Genomic DNA, 20,536 nt, shown 5'->3' on the forward strand with positions numbered 1-20,536 from the left:
TTCATATTTGCATACATAAGGTTGAGAAATAACAAAAAAAAAAAATGGGAAAATTAAAACCCATTTTGTCCCTATTCTCAAGAATCACTGAACCACATTAAAGTTATTTATTGCAAAATGAAGACGACACATGAAGACCTAATTAATTTCTACTTGAAGATAAGAATGCGAAGACTTAATTTAATGAGAGTCAAACATATAAGGATTCCTTTTATAGCCTCTTTAGTGAAGCAGCGTCAATATTAGATCGGCGTCAGCAGTCGGCACTGGGATGCTGTGTCAGCTGCACCTCAAACAGTGTTCGTCAATCTGTGAAAGCACATCAATGCAGCCTGCGCTGTGCAGAATCAGACAGGGTTTAGCTTTAAAGAGGATGCCAGGAGATTCTGATAAGGAGCATACCAACAATACTGCTGCACAGAAGCAGGAGCCCCCAACCCCCTACCCCACTCCTGCAATAAATAACAGGAGTTCCCTCTGGTTCTGTCAGCCTGCAAAGTCGGCGTCAACAGTGGCGTCTGATCTCCTCTCAGTGTGTTGGGCCCTAATTGGGTTTTCACACTTGCTAGAGAAATTTGTCAGGTTGCTGTGAAGTGAAGCACCATGCCCAAATCAAGTTGTGCATCATTACGTTTCCATCTACTGCTGGAATTATGGGATGCTAAAGGTTTTTGAGGGGATAAACTTCTTTTACCTACCTCCTGCAGGGAATATGCTGTTAAAGGGTAGTAGTTGCACTTCCTAATGATCTTTTTTTTTTTTTTGCTCAGTAATTACATCCATTGGGATTTCACGTGAAAGATGTGTAGCGGTAAACCTTATTCGTACGCACCTAAAATAGGGGATTATGATTCCTACGTTCACAGTCTTACATGTGGTTCAATTAATTTTCCAGCAGCAGCCAGGATGAGCGCCTAAGTCTATCCCCTTATCAGCTACTTTCCTTGCAGAAAGCAGAGCGCTAACCTGAGCTCCTCCTTGCCGCTTATGTTCTCCATCTGTCGGTAGAATGACTCAGGTCGGCCCTGATGTTAGGAACCATCATGTGCTGTAGATGTAACACGCCTGGTCAGCCACAAACCAGTCATCATGATCTGTCAACCCGTATCATCGCCTCTTGATGTCTCTGCGTCTTTGCCTATGTCACATCCAGGTTGCCGAGGGGCAGAATGACTCGGCGTCTCACTGACTTAGACTTCAGACCTCTCCTCAGTCGACCAGCGACATAAACACGGTCCTGGTGTTCGGTCGGACTCAGTTTCAATGTTTTATATTGTTTTGTCTAAGAGCTTCCAGCATCCTTCAGTATCCATGTGGTTGCTTGATAAGATTTTACAATTAATGAAAACAGAAACAGTGTGCATTGTTTGTTTGTTTTTTCTTTTCCTTTTTTCATATTATGGTTTATATACACAGCTGTGTAAAATTATGATATACCGCTCTACAATTACCAGAAGAACTCAATTATCTTTACAGAAAAATACTGTAATCAGTCTCACACAGCCTTATTTTGTCTCTGTTAATATAGTCGTACCGATAAATCCTCCAATTCATTTATCAGATGGATGTAAAAGGATGTTTTATGAGACTTCTCTTTTTGCAGCTTTTAGTGACGTTTTCTCACACAAATTTCTGCTCAGTCCTGTTAAGGTTTGACCATAGCTACTCAGTAATGCCGGGATCTGGACTTTGACTGGGCCATTGCAACAGTTTGCTTGAATTGTCACCTGTACAGCTGGTCACTGTGGATCAGGGGTGTCAAGCTCCGGTCCTGGAGGGCCACTGCCCTGCAACTTTCAGATGTGCCTCTGCTGCACCACACCTGAATAGAATAATTAGGCCATTATCAGGACTCTGGAGAACTTACCTACACAAGAAGGAGGTAATTAAGTCATTTCATTGCAGTGCTTTGTACCTGTGGCACATCTACAACCTGCAGGACAGCGGCCCTTGAGGACTGGAGTTTGACACCTGTGCTGTAGATGATCAGCTATATAATTCATTTAAACTGGCACCATGTGAATGATTCTTTCTTTCTTAAATGTTGTGAGTGAGGTTTTCTTCATACGCCATTTTAATTTCAGCAAAGAATGCAAGGGGAAAGGAAACTGTCTCAAAAAGTTTATGTTATGTTTGTTAATCTCCTTGAGTCTTGGGTGATAAAAAAAAAATCTTTTAGTCTGTGGCAAAGCCCCTGATGCATTTAAACATCTGGTTTCATAGGCTTTCATGCAATCCCTTATTAAGTCTTGAGTATGAAATGTGTCATCCCCACGCTGCGGTTTCCAGGTGTTTTCATAGACATTTAATAGCAGTCTCATTGCAACCATAATTGTGAAATGAAACCTTGTGCACAGTTTCAATGTTCCCCATGCCAAACGCAGGAAAGAAACCCCAAAACAAAACCTATGTTTTCCTCCATGGAGCTTATTATAGTGTGAAATGCAACAGATGATCCAACCTGAAAGCAACATGCCTTCAGCTTGGCATTCAGCTTCAGTGGCTTTAGATGGTTTTCTCAGCTCTTTTTCTACAACCTTGACCTTTTTCCACCTCTTTTTAAAAATCTGGGATTGCAGTTATTTATTTATTCTTTTGTCCTTGTTTTGAGAGATTGGCTACTGTTCCATGGACCTTATATCTTTTGATAATAATGTCAGTGTGGTCACAAAAGCATAAAGCTGCTTGGCAAGGATTTGCAAGCCTTTTCCTTTAAAATGCATATTTTGCAGTGACACCAAATATTATTTTTGACCTCGTTAAATATGCCGAAAGGCTCCAAGGGACCAAGCCAAGATCAATAATTCAGGCCCTCCCACAGGTCTCTGGACTTGTAACCTTTAATAACTCCTCATTAGCAAGCAGTTTTTACGTATTGATCTTTTTCTCAATCTTCTCTCACACTTAAGGCGTTTTTCATTTAGCATTTTCAAGAATTTTATGCAAAGTTGATTTTTTTTTTCTTTAGGCTGTCCTGCTTGCTTGAAAACAACCCAAATAAGCAGAACACGCACTGCAGCAAAGTGTGTTTGCAGAGCCGCTGAGTGAAAGCTTCTCCGTTTGTTTTACTAAGATGCTGCTTGCACCGCCCTCCTCCACTTTACACCTACTCACCAACTCAGCTCTGTGGCAGCTTCCTTTGCAGCTCACAAGCTTTAACAACAGCACCAGTTACAGCCCCCATATTGTCTCTGTCCTTATATAATTTCACACCGAGAGGCGAAGAAAGCATCACAGACCAGGCTTGACGGGAGGGAATGAATCTCTCCATGGGATTTCTCTGCTTCGCCTTAAATGCAGAAAAACCCCACCAAATTTGTTCTTTTCTTTCCATCTTAACCACAACAGCCTCTCTGTGGTTTTGCGCACTTTTACCTTAGACTGAAAAGAATAGCTCTGTTACTGCTGCTGCGATATTACCCATTGACTTTTCAATTTTCTGTCATCGTAGGCTTTTTGAAGCCACAGGCATTTTTGGGGGAAGAGAAAGGCAAAGTGAATGTGTAAAAAGCAATGCAAGTTCTTTGAAAATGGGGTAAAAAAAAATAAATAAAGGAAGTCTCCAACAAAAATATTCATGAGGTCATCAAGTATGTTCTACTTTTTAAAGCACTTCCATGTCGACTCCACATTTAATCACAACTGGCTAAAAACCAGCTTTTTACCATCTGAGGTTTTCTCAACACCTTTGGGTCGTTTGACCACCGGGGAGCTTTATTAAGCCACATGCTTTTTATTCTCATTGCTTTAGCCAAACCTTTAACATGATCAGATCACGTTGCCATAGCAACTCTGCCTCGGGAAGGCGCTGATTGCCCCTTTGTAGCTGCTTGCAGCCACATTAAAGGCCCATTTATCAACCTAAACCTAAGCAAGCATTTGAATGAATATTTATTTATGTTGCATAAAAAAGTTGCTCCCTCTGCAGTTGAACACAACAACAGCAGTAACTGTAATTGCGTGCAGCACCGCAGGGTTAATCATCGCTGCGCTACTGCTGAGCACTCCTCTCAAAAAAACAAACAAAAAAAAACAAAAAAAAACATGTTAGGAGGTTTTAGAGAGGTGATATTGTTTTTGTTTACTCTCTACCTCACGGTACTTGAATTAATCTTAAACTCACAGGTCTCCCAGTTTACAAACACCTTCATGTTTTAGGCACAGCTCCTACAGTGACATCGGAGCTGTGAGGTATTTTCATTTGCACCGTTCACAGCTTCTAAAATTTCAGCACTCACTGATTACCCTAGTGAGTCGAGGCTGATTGGCCAGAACCCACCAGGTTTTTCTGTGGAAAGACATTTTATATGGCATAAGTGCTTTTTAAGTTTCAGAGGGCAGAAATTTCAAACCTACACTTGGCAAGCTGAAGATATGACCATGAGATAGATGGAGCAGTGTGTCACAGTGCGCATGTCTTCTCGAGAAAGTTAAGATAATCTTATGTTTTATCTTGCTGATATTTCTTTGATTTTGCTCTCACACACCCAGATGGAAGCAGGAGCAGCCCTCCTCCTTCTTCCTTAGCGTTGGAGGTGTTGTTCCATGTTGCATCAGAGCAACAGTGAAGCACTACTCTGTGTGCTTGTCATATTTTATTCATCTCAGGAGAGGCTGCAGCTCTGAGGCGCTCTCATTCCTGCAAGCCGAAAGCAGGCAGCTGTCAGAGAGCCCGAATCCCTAGATACATTGCCCATTTCTGCTCCTGCAGGCAGACATCGCACACAGGCATGCTTAGCTACATAGCACAGGGCTTTTCCTGTGCACACATTCAGTTCATGTAACCTTTGCAGCAGAGGTTACCCCTTTCTCAATTTCCTCAGATATTTTTAGAACAATTCAGTTTTCTAGCTTGGAAACAGCTCAAGTTTCTTAGTTTTTGCACAGCTAAAAATAAAGATGCGTTTTTTGATTTTGTGTGAATGCATGTCATCGTTTTTCACTGTATTTCAGGTGCGGGAGGTGAAAGAAACTGCATTCATATCCAGTGCATTGCAATCTTGTGTGCAGTGCTTTTTATATTTTGCCATGTTGCAGTCACAACATGTCTTTGGGATTGTTTTGCTACAGACCCGCACAAAGTTTTTGCAAATCTAAAAAGTGTGGGATGCTTTTGACGTCAACAGTCTGTTGAAACACAGACTGTGGAGCAGCAGAATATTTCTACCTGCTTTGCAAATATATATATAGAGAAATGAATACAGCTCAATACAGCTGTGCTGCACTCTTTATACACTCAGATGGGAGGAAGTTCAGCTGTGAATATTGATTTTCTGTTCTTGTCAGAGATTTTCCGACAGAGAATCTAAATGTGCTAAGCTAACACATGAATATGTTTTCGTGTAGATCATTGCATTTTAGCTTTAATTGTAGGTTTAAGGTTGTTATCCGGCTGGTTGGTGAAACTGCACTCCAGTCCAGCCTCTTATGGTTTTCCTTCCAGTGTCATGTATTATCTCTATCCATCATTTAATATTCTATGATTAGCTTCCCTGTCCCTGAAGAAAAAGCACCCCACAGCATGAAGCTGCCCGCACCAGTTTCTCACTATGGAGCTGGGCTGTTCAGTGTTTGAATTGAAGCCATGGGTCCCTTGGCTACGTCTCTGATTAATGTTTTCTTTGCCAAGATTGTCAATTGGAGCGGATGACTGTTTCTTTGTAATTTCACAGTCGTCGTTTTCTTTCCAAGGTTGGATGATGGATTGAATGATGCTCTGTGAAATTTTCAAAACTTGGAATGTTGCTTTAAACCTAAATCTCCTTCGAGCTTTCTCCCCTGCTGCGTTTCTTGGTCTCTATGCTGTTTGTTCAGCAGTGTGATATGAGGCATCCACTGAACAACTAAACAGAACTATACTAACTGGGTGACTTCTGAATGCAACTGATTTTATTTAAGGGAATAAGAGTAAAGGGAACAGGATCGAAAGTCATACCTCACTTGTCTCTTCACTTCAGATGTTTGTCATAAATAAACTATTTGATTTTTTTTTCATCACACCAAACAGTGAGTTACTATTTAGTATTTGAAAAAATATTTTGAAGCCTACAGAAAAGTTCAAGAAGTATGAATACTTTCACACTTAGAGTACAAGTTTTATTTCTTTTCACGACGAAGCTAACTGATCAGAAGTGGCACGGTGACTTGAACAAAGAAAGGAGAAAAGCTCCTGGAGTTTCGACACCAGGGTCCAATTGGCTGCGCCTGTAGGTGGTCGACACTCCTAATGAGACTGTTCGGGTGATGTAAAGTAAAAGAGATTAGGTGGAGGCCGGGTTTAAGACACTCTGACAGAGACAGACCTAATGAGGATGAGATTTGGAGAACCACCTGCAGCACCTGGCTGGCTCAAACAAGAGCACAAATAAAAATAAAGTAAGCTCAGAACGAAGCAAAGTGACAAACTAGAAATGAAGGAAAAAGTAGCTTTGTTTAAAAACATTCATTTAATGGGGTTTTTGTTACAGAGTGTAACAAACCATGAACTGCACACTCTGTAGCATAACAACATGCTGAAATAAATTCAGAAACGTGACACGAGGAGGGGCATCTGGATCAGGATTTTTATTTTCCACGACACATAATGTGACTGAAGTGTATTCAGAGTATGTTGTTGGTCCATAAATATGCCTCTGCAAAACACAGGTACGCAGGCTTTGATGAACAAAACTAGTATTTTATTACACACAAACCCATGTTGGAGACGATCTGGGGGAAATCAAAGCCTAAAGAGTATCCTAGAGTTTTCCAGATTTTTTATATTCTCCCAGTTTTATAAAGGGCTACAGTCACTGTGTCTCTTTTTATGCTTACAGATAACCTGATTATGATATTTAGCATTATTTTTATCCATCACTAATGTATGTTTAACCTCCAAGCATTAATTCTCAACCTTTTTAAAGTTATTACATTTTTCTGTTAGCCACTTCTATTTATGGTCAGCGAACAACCAGCTTAGTCATTGTTGTGATATTTTAAGACTCGGCGTCAACAACACCAAGAATATTTGAGTGAAAACATGACATGTAAGCAACAAGGCCTCTAACAATGTCTCTCCTTAATTGGAAAGGATATTTTGACAGGCGGCCTGTGGTGCTCCTCGACCTTTACACACAGATTTGCGTCATGCAGACGTGGTTCATAGTTCGCCACGCATTTTGCAACTCACGCCTACAGAGCATCCTGTAATAAAACACGTCATGTTTCTGAGATGGATGCATCCAGATCATTATCACAAACATGCTGCACAGCTCAATAAAAAAAAAACAAAAAAAAAAATATCTAGAGAAGGGTCGTCTGGATACACTACCTCGTAGAAGCATGGTGATCAGAGTTATTAAGATGATACTCAGTGAGCAAAGTCTTTCTGCTGGTTTCACTTAATCTACCACATATTTTAGTTTGACGGAAACGGCCCGAGCATCACGAGTGTGAAATAGTTGAGATTCTGCTGTGGGTTATGTGTGTAGGTGGTTGAAGCAAAACAGAGCGCATACTCTGAGGGAAAAAAAAAAAAGATTTTTTTTATTTTTTTATTTTTTTTGCAGTGGTTAATGGATCAGATGTGAGTGACTGAAACCATATGTTGTCTCTGCACAGTATTTAGCAATATTTAAGTAACGGCCAAAGGAAACTAAAAACATCGTTTCCTGCTTTTGATTTTCATTGGCAGATAAAATTGATTAACACAGAAACCTGGATTAATATATTTTTAAGCTCTGTTTTAATTCAAAATTCACAAACAAAACAGTTACTGATTCAGGAAATTGAAATGATTAGTTTGACTTTGACATGTACTGTAATGCTTGTAATTTAAGACTTGCTTTGTTTATTTTTTGCCACTCTTCTTTAAAGACCAGATTTACGGAGTGCTTGACTAATGGCTGTCAACACGTCCTCCCAGCTCAGCTGTGAATCTCTTGCGCTGAATATAAATGCATGCCACAGCAGATTACAATGAGGCAGTGTTTTCAATATAAGCAAGTAGTTTGTCTCTACATTTTATGTGGAAAGCTGCATTTTTCTTTCTTGTTCCTGGAAAAAACCCAAAACCTGTTATGGTGAGATAATAGAGGAAAAAAGAAGACAAGAGCGATGGATCGTGCTTGGATCCTGAGGCCGGTGTGGTACTTACGAAGAAGCTCTGTTTCCACATCGGCCAGCTGCTTTCTGCTCAGTCCAGACCGGTTTGATGGGTATCTTGTCTCCTTTGGCTGTCCGAGTATCAATTGACCAGAGTGCAACGAGCTGAGCTGTGTGCACCACCAAGCAGAGAGGAGCTTTGCAATCTGCTTCAGTTCGGCTAAGTGCAAAACCGATCTTGCGTCACGATGTTTGTTACTCTGACATTTGATAATGGGAAAAAGTTCAAGGATACTTATAGGTTGTGGCAAGTGTTCCTGTAGTTGTACGACCTGAACTTACCCGCAAAAAATTAAGAACATCGTCACTTACACATAAAAATACCAAGTACTCAGAACCCTCACCCTGTAATTTCCAGGATTCATCTCATAGAGACCACACTGCATAGTCTTGGAAATTATATAAATATTTGTTACTTCAAATGATGTTTTGTATGCCTTAGGAGGAATGCATGAATATTATTGCCTTTTTGGTTTTTTTTAGCACATCTTGTGTACAGTGGCTTGTATTTCTTAGAGAATAAACTCTAATCATCCCTGTCATTTTTCTCTTGCTGAGGGAGGTTTGAGTGGAGGACTTGTGAACAACAGAGCTGGAGGATTCTTGCTGAAGGACACTTTAGCAAAGTGGCGGCTTGTTGACACTGGAGCTTGAATCCATCCCGAACAGTGAAAGGGTCTGTGATGTCTGCTCACCGAACTCCAAAGCACTCGACCGGCTTTCTGTTCTTTCTCTGCCCAATGAATCAGATGGACCTCGACGATTCACAAGGATACGGTCGTTGTCCTTATGTGACAAGAGGTGCCACCAACACGACAACATGTGAAACAGGTGCTTTGGTACCTCTGTTTTCATTTTCAGTATCATCGTTCTTTGTCGTGGACAAAGAATTGTTTGGTTTTGATCTCCCAATTTATTAATTTATCTTCAAAGTGGTCATTTTTTCAATAATCAGAAATCATTGTTGGATAGTCTTATCATTCTTATTTAAAACATGTTTTATTATACTACTTGTTTACTGTCATAAACATGTCCTAGTTTTTGCTAATAACTAGCAAAATAATCACCTAAGGAGACATTGTGGAATGTTAGATTTCTGGTTACATAACTTTGTGAGAAGGCTTTTATTTGTTTTAGGTTTGGCTTACTGGGACAGAAAATGCTTCATCCAGTAAACATGTTCATGTGGGTCCAAACTGGACTCTTTTCAGGCTGGCCTGGTGCTAAATGGGCCTGGACCCTAAAGCTGGCTCTTTGTATGGGGCCAACATTGGTTGATCAAATTGAACCTGGTTGGGAACCCCTTGTCCTTTCTGGGTCCCATGTGACTGAACAAATCATTACAAAATTGGAAATCCATCTGGGATTCATGTGGTCCTAATTATTTTCCAGAGTTTTCCTGGATCAAAACTGTAGATATTTAACTAGTTCACGCCCCTGGGAAATTTAGCTATAAATTTATGTTTTCATTTGACCGTCATGTTTCCTCGCACTAGAAGCAACCCTAAGCCATCCAGAGTTCTGATTTTAGTCTGATCTTCAGCAACAGATTGGGAGGATGGCAAGGAGGCCTTCCACTCAAAGACTTGTAAATACAAACACTGACTGACATTTCTTCTTTTGGTAGAAAGTAGACGCCATGGGTTGAATGGGAGTCAACGCAACGTCTGGCATGTTTGGTGTGATATAGGCACAAAACATGCCTTATTAGGTACTGAGGTATCATGGTACACAAGTTAAACAATCACAACCACCACGTCAGTTTTGCTTGATAACCTGAAACATAGCTGAACATTTTAGTCGCTGAAACTGCAGCTGTTGGAAACTTTGGTTCATTTTTGTGCGGCTAATTGGCCTGTGTCTAATTGCAATTTTTGTTTTAGTTGACAGATGCACGCAGGGATGAAGGACTTAAACAAGACTACCGATTAATTATATATTAAAATTCAGCTGTAGTGTTTAATTTAAAGAGCTTATTATGCAGAATAAGCAGAATAACGCTGGGAGTATAATGACCTGATATTAGCTGCTTAATGAATCGAGTGGAACCCGCAGGTTGGACCTGCAGCTATCAGACATCCTACTCTTAGCTTGTCTTCTATACTTTAGAAACAGTGTGGCTTTTATAAGAGAGTTGTGGCTCTTCAGTTTCAGCACATGCTTATCTTTCTTGTGAGCAAGTTTAAGAGAGACCAAAGTGTGCAGCAGCAGGTGGAGGAGGGATGTGTGGAACGACTCCACGTCCGTCCATGTCGCCGTTTTATAAAGAAAAAAGCAATAAGAAAAACGGTTTGGAAACCCTTAGCCTGGGCTTCATATATCTTGACAGCTGTGTTCCAACTAGAAGAACAGACTTTTCCAGGTGATGCCTCCATCTACACACAATCTGATCCAGAAACTGCTACCAACGTCAAAGTTTTGGCTTATTTATCGTCAAGATTAATTCTTATCATCTAAGGTAAGAATGAGCTGCTCCGTATTGGTGCTCAGCAATTCCTCCTGGCCTCAGTGAAAGCAGATGCACCGCCTTCGCTGGCCTCCCATACTTATGCTGTCTATAGTTGCTTTCATGTGCAAAGGTGCTTTGCAACTCGCCCCCCCCGCCCTTCTGTGTCCAATAGGACACAGTGTGAGATGATTTTTTTCCCCCTCATCTATCCTAATGTTGTTCTCATCTAACCAAAGCGTGGCGTCCTCCAGGGCTGCAGCCTCACGCACCCGTCCACCCATGTCCTGTGCGCTTGTTTTGTTCATTGGACGGGCTGTACTGACACGTGAATTCCCTCTTTTCATTTATTCATTCACCAGGATGAATCACCATCATGCATCACAATCTAAAATCCTCAAGCAGTTTTATTACACCTTATGTAAACTTTTAATACTTCCTGGTCACTAATCTTAACAGGTGTGTCTAGATTAGTGGAGAACGTAACACTTTAATTGCATTACCTCTTGAAACATGATTGGAAACGAAAGGAGGTTCTGTCATTTGGCCTTGTGTTGATGTTAATGATTGAATAACCAATAAAACAGTTATATAAATATTTAATAATTAGTGGAGTTACGTGAATATTTATACATATTTATTTTTTTGCATTTGGAGTTTATTAACAGTCCACCCAGAGCTACTGAGAGAATTTTCTAAAAGAAATACATATGTTTGCTTTGCAGCGTGGAAAAAGTTTTGCTCTAACCCTTAATTTTTAAATCATACTTTTTAAGATGTCAGAAGTCAACAGTGTCGTGGTGATTTTACATTAACTATTTGAAAATTGTGAACATTTCCAGACAGCCTCGATTGTCTCTCCCCCCAACTCTGGTTGCTTTTTCTTTCCCACAAATTAAACATTCGCTGAAAGCATCTGCAATCCTCTCGCAGGTCCATTCAAGCAGAAAGGACAGAGATTCACCACAGAACGGAGCTGTGAGATTTCACTTTTAATTAAAGCAGAGAGATCATCTTTGCTTGGTCGAGGTGTGAGAAGAGAATCTCTTTTCCTCTTTGAAGAGGGGAAAACAGACACGCTGAAAGGCTCTGAATGAGGAGCTTTGTTAAGCTCGGATAGAAAAAGACATCATTTGATCTCCCGCTGACAGCGCCTCACTGCTGCAGAATAATTACTTCTTTTATGAAGCCATTAGAGAAGACCGATTCAAGTGATTGTTCTTGAAATATCCATCCACGCGGCCCGCTGGGGTCGTGGGTGTGGCAGCCACTCACAGACATCAGAAACCGACACTGTAGGAATCCGGGTTGTTTCACTTGGTTCGGAGCTTTTTGGCACATCATTAGCGTCTGGATGTCCATTTCTCTGGGCATCACAACCCTGGCTATCAAAGCTTCAGCCTTTTTCTTCTCAGAAATTGTCAGATCTTTTTTCCCAGTTACAGATATGATCTGTCCAAATTAAGCTGGTCCCCGTTGATTGACTGTTTTCTTCGGAACATGTCGGGGAAGTTTATGATCGCTCGTTTTACAACACCGGCACATTTACACAACTGTGCTATTGTCAATGATGAGGATTATATTATTTTTAGACACTTTAATTTGTCGCCTCTCATTGAAAGAAAAGGTCATCATGAGTATAATGGAGAATTCAGAATTATGAGGATTACAATAAGCTTTGTTCCTGCTATGCCGAGACCAAAAACTCTCTGCCATTAAGTCGCACAAACTTCCTAATGCCCCATGGAAAGAAAATGGGCAGAGGATTTTCAGCAGATGGTGCACATCACTCTCTTCAGAAAAGGCCTGTTTTGCACTATGCAATGGAGGAAAAAACAATCCCAACAAACAAATGCAGATGCATAACGATTTAACAGACGGGCATAATCTGTGGAAACCTCTTTTCACATGAGATCTAAAACCTTTTCTGATAAAAAGTTGGTTTACTACAGCGGCCGTGCAGAAACCGATGGGTTGAACGTTTTGTGCAAAAGCCCCACTTAAATTGTGAAAGGGCTGCATTTATCTAGCACTTTCCTAGTGTTCTGCTGCAAGCTTCAAGCTTTTCCAAAGTATACACATTTCTGAGCCTGATTTATTTGGTGCTTTATCTCTCTCATACATGCACTTTGAACAGACTGCAGCCTGCGTGGGGTTTATTGGTTTGTACGAAGATACTCCAGCATGGGAACTGTGGAAATCAGGGATCAAACCACCAACCCCTCAACTAGTAAATTACTGCTTGTTCTGCAGAGTCACACCTCTTACTTCTTAATTACTCTGTCAAGTTTCCCTGCTGTTACTGAAGCTCCCTTAACACCAGACAGTAACACCACACCATGGTGTGTTTTCTGCAGTGATTTAAGAGCACAGTATCCTCTCTAACTGTTTTAAACATTTCTGTCCTGACACGGTGCTGGCTCCTTTTCATTGTGCTGCATGCAATGCACCGCTGCACATTGATCATCTGATTTTGAAGGAAGAGCTGCCCTCTCCTCATGTCAAGGCTACAACCTGTTTAGGCTGTGCACCGTATAGGCAGCGCTCTGACTAATTCAGTGCAACACTCTTGGGAGAGAAGCTGCTATGTTCTCTGCACTGCTTTGGCTGTAATGAAAGCGATCTCGCTGTGCAGCTGAAAAACCCCGAATCACAAAACATAAAGCAATAAATGCAATGCTATGACAAGGCCTCTTGCATCTACAGTCAGGTACACAATAGGCGTACAGTGGAATAGGGCTGTCAGCGGAGATGCAACACACACATCTCCAGATTGCACATAGGTTGCACTTGGCAGGTAAAAGTCAAAGTATATTAATTATGCTGTCAAAGAGAAGCTTTGTGGTCATTTTACATTAACGTCACGTTAGAGTTCCCAGGTTTGCAGCAATATAACTGCATTTTAACTTCGTTGAAGATCATGGAGAGTTACTCCAGTGTGAAGGTGTCCTAAATTATACAACATAAAACAAAAGAAATAAATTGGCATTCTTTTAAATTGATTTGTTTCTGTTGTTGGGATATGGCTATATTTACAATAAATTTGGATACAATTAAAGCTTAGGTAAAAATAAAGGTTTCCTTTTTTATTACTCCAGATGTTTTACTTGCAGCACCTGTGGAAAACAATCCCACTGAATCAGTTTTAATGTGCCTGCTCATGTGTGATTTGGTTGTAAGAATATTTTAGTCTGTTTTTTCTTTGCTCATCCAGCGGATCATTCTATAATGTTTCTCTCTTCAATTTGTTGCTGATTGTAATTACATGAACCTTCGGGTCATGTGGTTGCGAACCAGTGGAGATAATTTAAGCTTGACAAGATGTATATTTCTTGTTTCTTTAATGTCTATTCCATGATGTCGCTTCTTTGGTTAATCTTTTGCTACTGAAGCTCCTTTCCACTGCTGTAGAAAAAGCAATAATCGCACATTGGAATAAAATGCATTTCTGCTCATTTAGATTTTAAGTCCACCACAGATGATTTAAAATCTGTCATATGGATGAATACATATCTGGTTCTGATTGACCTAAAAAACTTTGTGAACTCATCTGACATTGGGTCGAACAAAAACAAGAATTCATGAAGACTTTGGGGTTAATGTCTAACATTAACCTTTCAGCAAGTCACTAATGAGAGGTTAATGAACATGGAGACATGGTGCACGACATCTCAAGTTGAATTACTGCGCACTTCCTCTGTAGTAATGTCAGGACGAAGTTTTCAATAGGATCCATATGTGAAACAAGCAACGTGCCGTGCAAAAGTATTCACACCCTTGTACTTTTCCACATTTAGTTAATAAAATGCAAATTTTAGTGCGTCTTATGGGAGTTTGATGTGCTTGACGTACAAAGTTGTACGTTTTTGTGAAGTGGAAAGAATATCATTCATTATTTTCAGGATTTTATATAAATTTGAAAAATGTGGACAATGGATTCAGCCTCCCTGTGTCAGCTCCTTGTGAAACCACCGTTCTCTGCAGCTGCAGCTCAGTTGTGTCTCTGTCATCTTCAGATGTTCACAGACTTTTGCCCAGCAGGCTAAGATGAACCAAATATTGAGAGTTCTGCATCTGCTCACAAGTTTTAAACGTGTCCAAACATGTTATTTTGTTCCCACCAGATCAGAGCACCTTCTGCCATGTTTCATGGATCCTCCGGGTGACTTTTTGGCAAACTGGACATGAGACTTTCTCTTATCTATCCGAGTTGTGGATCCCTGCAGCTGCTACAGAGTTAAAACAAACCTCCTCTCTTATTAATGTCTGCTTATCTAGCTAGTTTAGATCGATGGCTTCATTTTGTTTTCTTTGTAATTGTGCCATACTCCTTTGACTTTTGGATGATGGAGTGAACTGTGCGCGATGTTGAGAGGTCTCCGTAGCTTTATCCCTGACATGTCTCCCGTGTTCCTTGGTCTTTGTGTAGATTTTTGTTCACTAATGTTCTCTATGCTTATATAATATTTTGTAACTTGTGAGGGATTTGGTTGCACAACTTTAGGGGAAACTGTCATGATCCGTGGTTTTCTGTGTGTTTTTGAGTTTTTCAATGTGTTCCTGTTTCCCTGCGAGTCTCTGTCCTGTCCTCCCCGTTGATTGTCTCCCAGGTGTGTCCACTTACCTGATTACCCTCCATGTGTATTTAAGCCCACCTGTGTCTGTGTTCTTCGTCGGGTCCTTGTCGTTAATCTGTGTCTAAGTTGTCCATGTCTAAGTCACGTCTTGTTTCCGCTCCAGTAGAACTGTAAAGTCCTGGATAGCGTTAGCTCTCGTTTTTGTCCTGTGTATCAGTTGCTACCGGTATTTGGCTGTGTGCCTGTCTTTCTGCCGTGCTGCCTGTTTTTGGACTGAGAGCTTCATCATTAAATTCGTTATTTTCACCATAACCTGGGTTCCCTGCGTCTCTCCTCACCACCATCAACCACACTCATGACAGAAACAGAGTAAAGGGAGCAGTGCACCACACTCTTCAGATTTCATTTTTAAATGTGGAAAGTTATGTATTCAGCTTCACTTCACAGCTTTGCCCAAAGTTGTTCTTGTAACATGTTAAAAGTAAAAAAGCCACATACTTGACCAAGATGACAAACAAAAAGTCAGTCTTTCATCTGTTTCAGCAGCAGAAAACAAACTAATCAACGCCATGTGATAAGACCAATGCACTTAGTGGTACACTATACTTAGTAACTTTGTAACAAAGAAAGTGGAAGAGGTGTCAGGAGAGACACGGATTCTGTCTGCAGCTGAAGCAATGATTATCTTGCCGGTTTTGCACAAATACTTAAGGTTAAATAGTTAAATAGGAGGCAAAACTGCAGCACACACCTTGGAAGCTTCTGCCAAACACCAAAGACAGAGGAATGTTTGGCAGAGTGACCGTGTTTTACTGGAAGCAACCACTCCAGCCTTTCAGGGTCATGCACTTCTGAGAGTTGCCCTCTGCACTGATCCACCCACTTAAATCTGTTCTGCACAGCCTCAAAACTTTGGAATCTACCCGGCGGCTTGTTCAAGCTGTCTCACTTCAACATATTATCTTCAGCCTTCCGTGTAACGTAAAGAGAAAGCATCAGCATCTTCTTTTTACATTGTATTCTTATCCCAGCATATGGAAAACAAAGCTTCTCTGGAAGAATCTCTCAGCATCCTGTTGGCTGCTTTCCTGTGCTTTCTCTTTGCTTTGTGATACGGCTCCATCATCATTAGGCAGCTGATTTGGGAAAAGATATTGCTGTAAATGAAGGCTGGAGTTTGATTTGATCTTCACAAACATGGCTTGTACGCGCTCACTGGCCAAGCATGTGAGGAGAGCAGAAAGTCTGGCCTCAGGGCGAGGGGAGGGTCGGGCCTGCGGCTGCTAATGCTGCTGACCCTACTGCTGCTGACGTGCAGGAGGCGTCACACCATGCAGATCTGCTCTAGGGTGCAGCTTTTCTTTGTGCAAACAGGGAGACACAGAAGAAGATGCGAGACAAAACTTAAACCGTTTCCTTCCCCCAGTAATCCTGGAACAGGAGCTCTGAATGACCTTGTCTTCCTGCCTCTGGTGATGGTGTTTCCTTTACAGCGGCGTCTCAAAGCTTATTGTTGGTGACGGTCAAAGTATCTCCCCAACAGCTGACAGAAAGCAACCTTGCCGATGTTTTTGTCACACCCTTGATTTCCGTTGTTTTTCTAACAGCTGTGAAAATGCGGCAAGAAAAGTAATTTTCAGCTTTCAGAGGATATCGCAGTTAATTTGCTCCGTCTGGTGTGATGCTGCTGAGGGGGGCTTGGCTGTTAGAATGCCTCTCCCATCGTTTAGCGAAAGGAATATTTTGTGCAAAGCGAGAGAGAAGGGCATAGAAATTGATTATGTCTACAGAAAAAAAGGAGCAGGAATTAATCTTTGATATGGTTTAGTAGTGCATTCAACTCCTGAAATGCTAAACTTGTCAGTTCAGAGCTTGTTGGTTTGTGGTAATAGCCATTTATGGAATTGATATCAGACAAAACCCCTTGCAGACACTTTTTTAAAATATGGCTTTTAACATGTTTCTCTGTTCTGGCTTCCACTTGTTTCTGAAAACATTGCAAGGCAGCTGCATGTCTGTTCTGATTACTCCTCTTCAATCGATGCTTGGGGCAGATGTAAAGAATATTTATAGATCTGACCTGCAGAGACATTTGCCTGCAGGACAAGTAGAGCTTGCCGTGTCTGTCCCTCAAAAATTTAATTTCACAGTTCCTGTTGTAAACCTGCTCTTGTTGACTTTTTGCTGGTTCATTTAGCATGACTGTGAGTTCATGGAGAGTCAAATGAAATGAGTTCGTCTCGACTCCTGCAGAAACAAAACTTTGTGACGACTTCTGTCTTAATTCTGTCTTGTTTAATTTTCTGTTTGACCTTTGAACTTTAGCTTTCAGAATAAAGTGGTTGTAGAAGAAAAACAAATCAGAAATTTTACCTCCTTTTTTCATTCAAACGTGTCACTGAAATACTGGAGTAAAATCCTGTTTGAGTAAAACGGAGAGAGTGAATGGAAGCAGTTGAAAGTCTCATTTTTCTCTCAAATAATTATTTATTCTTTACTTGTTAGCGATTCACTTAGTGTCTCTTAATGCTGTGCATGTGGAAAGGAAATTAAGATGCACATTCTGTCTATCATTTGGTGGAGCCACAGAAGAAAAAAAACCATCACTGCTATAATTAATTATCCTGAGTTGACATGCTGGAGGAGCATCTGAAAGGAGAAATTATGGAGTCAGTTATTGACTGCAGGTGAATTTTGTTTTACTGACAAAGGAAAAATAAAATAATGATAAAAAAATACAAACACTTGTAGTCTCATCAACAGTTTGCCTGCTAACTCCCTGCTGTGGCATAACTGTGTTGTTTTTCTCCATTAGCTTTGGCTGATTTCTTCACCTGCAACCAAGATTTCAGTAGTTTTATAAAGCTGGAGGAGAAAAATGTTTGAAATGATTTTTCTCCTGGTTGAGGAGACATCACTCTTTTATTGCATCAAAGGTCAATTGGCAAAGTACTTACTGTGCTGCTTCTACTACAGATACTTTTGATATTTATACAACTCTGGAAAAAAATTAAGATCCCACTGCAGTGAACCCCATTGAAAACCTCCTGGTTATTCCTCCAAATACTGATTTCTGAACTCTTCCTGAGTTAAAATATTAGTATCGTTGTTTCTAAATGAACATGTTCTTGTTTTCTTTGAATTATTTGAGGTCTGAAAGCGCTGCATCTTTTTTGTTATTTTAACCATTTCTCATTTTCTGCAAATAAATACTAAATATTTGCTTGTAATTTCTGAGACATGTTGTCAGTAGTTCATAGAATAAAAGAACAGTGGTCATTTCACTCAAACATATACCTACAAAAACCAAAATCAGAGAAACTGATCATTTTAAGTGGTCTCTTTTTTTCCAGAGCTGTATATCCCCATTAGAAAGTGTGATTTGTTTTTTGTAAAGAAAATAATGCATTATCAGCTTATTTTGCATCATCCTCCATAGATGGCAGTACCTTCCTGTTTTAAAGAGGTGTGCCCCAAAAGTGTATTTTAAATAATTTTAAAGCACACTTTTGATTTATTCATGTCCCATTCCTTCAAGATTTTTGAGATTTTGAGGGCTCTAAAATAAATTTGCCCTTTAACAAATTTGGGGGGAAAAAAAAGATGAATTCATGTAATGCTCCTCTGGGTTTCTCTCTACACATCCACTATATTTTTAATGACTTGCAGTCTGTGCATGGTTTCATGTCTGTCATTAACCGAACTGAGCTCAGTTTCACTTTCCTAACTAAGTAGAGATGTGAATTATTTACACCAGTAATTAACCTGCAGGGGGCCCTGATGGATTCATGAGTGGCACAGTTGTTAGGTATCACCTGCACATTTTCTCCATCTGTTCACGCTCATAAAGCCATCTGTTGTGTTTTCAGAGCATCACGTCACAGCTCTTTACCTGCGGCAGACATACCAGTCACTTACACGTATTCCCCCCAAAACCAGACTCTTCCTGGAGGATTCGGACGCTGCACATATTCTTAATATAGATCTTTTCCCCAGAGAGAGCTGAGTGTAACACATGTCCTAAAAAGAGCCTTAATTTATTTGTTTCAACATTTATAGCTAAACATGTCCTTTGCAAACAGAATCCATTCTGAATCAAAAACATGATTGTCTGCGACTGTACGATACAAAGTATGTTTTCTTTTTTTACGCCATTAACTAAAGACAAACCCATGTCCTTGTCCAAGCCTTGCTTTCTTAACTCCAGCTCATTCTTCCTCAGTGTAGAAAACGTTTATTTTCTTGTCGTCACTTTCTGACCACGCATCTGTCTGACTTGAATGTTTTCTCGTCTTTCCCTTTTTAAAGAGTGACGAAAAGAAACTGGCCTCCAGATCGTGTCATATTTATATTGCAGGAAAACAGAAATGCAAGTCGGACACTCTGATCACTTTCGAACTTTCGAAATACATTGTCATCCTTTAAAATATGCTCGTTACATTTCTATAGCTGGAACTGTTAGCAGTGCCAACATGGTATTTTCCCCAACTAAAAATATGTGCTCATATTAAAGGTTTATTTGTGAAGGAATTTTTAAAGTTTTATAGAAATTAAATAATTAGACAAAACATCCAATTTCGTCCAAATACAGTTAACTTTTTTTTTCTGTTTATGCAGCTTGTATTGATCCCTATGGTCCCTTTTTGAAGTTTTTTTCTCCCCAACTCTTATGTCAAAACCTTTAGTGTTTCCGTCAGGATTTTTGAAAAAGATGTGATCCTGAAGTGAACAGACAGTCAGTCATAGAAAGAGAAGTTTTTGACACTTCAGACAGAATGAGGGTTGTCTTGTGCTGATGCTGCAGGACACTGAAGTCCTTGAAGTCTGGACAGTCAGAGTAACAATAAACCAAGAGGAGGGGGAGAAGTTTGCAGTGCCACTGAGGTTTCAGGTAACAAAAACTGTGCAGGTTTGTCCCAGGGCGGACAGAAAGCCTTGAGGCTGCGACGCGTCCTCTCCAGTGTTCTGGAAAACTCTGTGACCTTGTGAAGTGTTGCGTTCCACTTGTAGCCTTCGCAGCCCGTCCCAGAACAGAGACTCCTTTGAGGGAGGATTTTCAAAGTCAACAACAAAAGAGGGAAAAGGACAAGAGACGCGGCTGTTATCAGTAAATCATCTGAACAGAGATATGAAAAGCAAACAACCATCCATATTATAGTAATTTGTAAGCTTTCATAGCCACCCAGATTCTTAACCTTCATATTCTTTGTTGGCTCTCGTGCCTTCATTTCCAATCTTACTGATTTATGTTTTTAACAATTTTTATTCAATTTTTTCCCCCCCCAGTCCTCAGATTTCATGTTAGTAAAAATGCTGCACAGGATTCTGTTTGTTGTTTCTTGGAGCTTCACCTTGTTTACTAAAGGATGGA

The 20,536-nt window shown here is 40.4% G+C and overlaps 1 protein-coding gene across 1 annotated transcript in view; it reads left to right on the forward strand.

Moving 5' to 3' along the window:
- wscd2 (WSC domain containing 2) overlaps positions 1 to 20,536 on the forward strand; it is a 49,544-nt gene that overhangs the window by 7,785 nt on the left and 21,223 nt on the right. The gene's annotated exons all lie outside the window — the stretch shown is intronic.

The sequence above is a fragment of the Poecilia formosa genome, unplaced genomic scaffold (assembly GCF_000485575.1).
Source record: "Poecilia formosa unplaced genomic scaffold, Poecilia_formosa-5.1.2 Scaffold103, whole genome shotgun sequence".
NCBI classification, from domain to species: Eukaryota; Metazoa; Chordata; class Actinopteri; order Cyprinodontiformes; family Poeciliidae; genus Poecilia; species Poecilia formosa.